The sequence below is a fragment of the Penaeus monodon genome, chromosome 30, assembly GCF_015228065.2.
Source record: "Penaeus monodon isolate SGIC_2016 chromosome 30, NSTDA_Pmon_1, whole genome shotgun sequence".
Taxonomy (NCBI): domain Eukaryota; kingdom Metazoa; phylum Arthropoda; class Malacostraca; order Decapoda; family Penaeidae; genus Penaeus; species Penaeus monodon.
The window spans coordinates 23414117-23414778 of NC_051415.1; positions in this window are offsets into that span (position 1 = coordinate 23414117).

A 662-nucleotide genomic window follows, 5' to 3' on the forward strand; every position below is an offset into this window, starting at 1 on the left:
AGTCAATTCGATCTACTAAGTACTCCTAATTCCCAGTCCTTCTTATCATGGCGAGTTGGATTTACTGGATCATGCACTCGGCTATACACAAGTACATTCGGGAGAGTTTTTCAAAGTCGTATTTATTTATGATAGTATGTATGTTATATCATAACCGATTTTTTAAACATATCCTTAGTTGGTAGTTCATGTAATTGTTACTTCTTTATCAGAGTCGCGTATCAGAATGCATTTATATGTGGAGTAATAAGATTTCTGCCGGTCATCAACAGCACCGTCTTTTGCACAATGAGCTACCTCCTTGGTTGGTGGTGCAATGTGCAAAATCAAGTTTACGGTCTTAACACGCGAGACTTTCCGGTTAGGTGTTCCGTGTACATGAACAGGAAATTTATTGTAGCAACACACACGCACAAGGCGGCGCCAGGTTTGGGAGTTACATAAAGAATAGATGTGATAGTGGGCATGCAAAGTCTGGGCCACCTCAGATATGTATTGTGTGGATTGTAGGCAGATAACAATATGCAAATCCAAGTAACACAATGCTTACAGGACAAATGACAAAAACATCCAAAATAACAGAAATATATGTTGGTCATCTAGTTTAAGATCACGAGATAATAGAAAAATATCTCGGATATTTCTTCTAGAAATACTCTCAC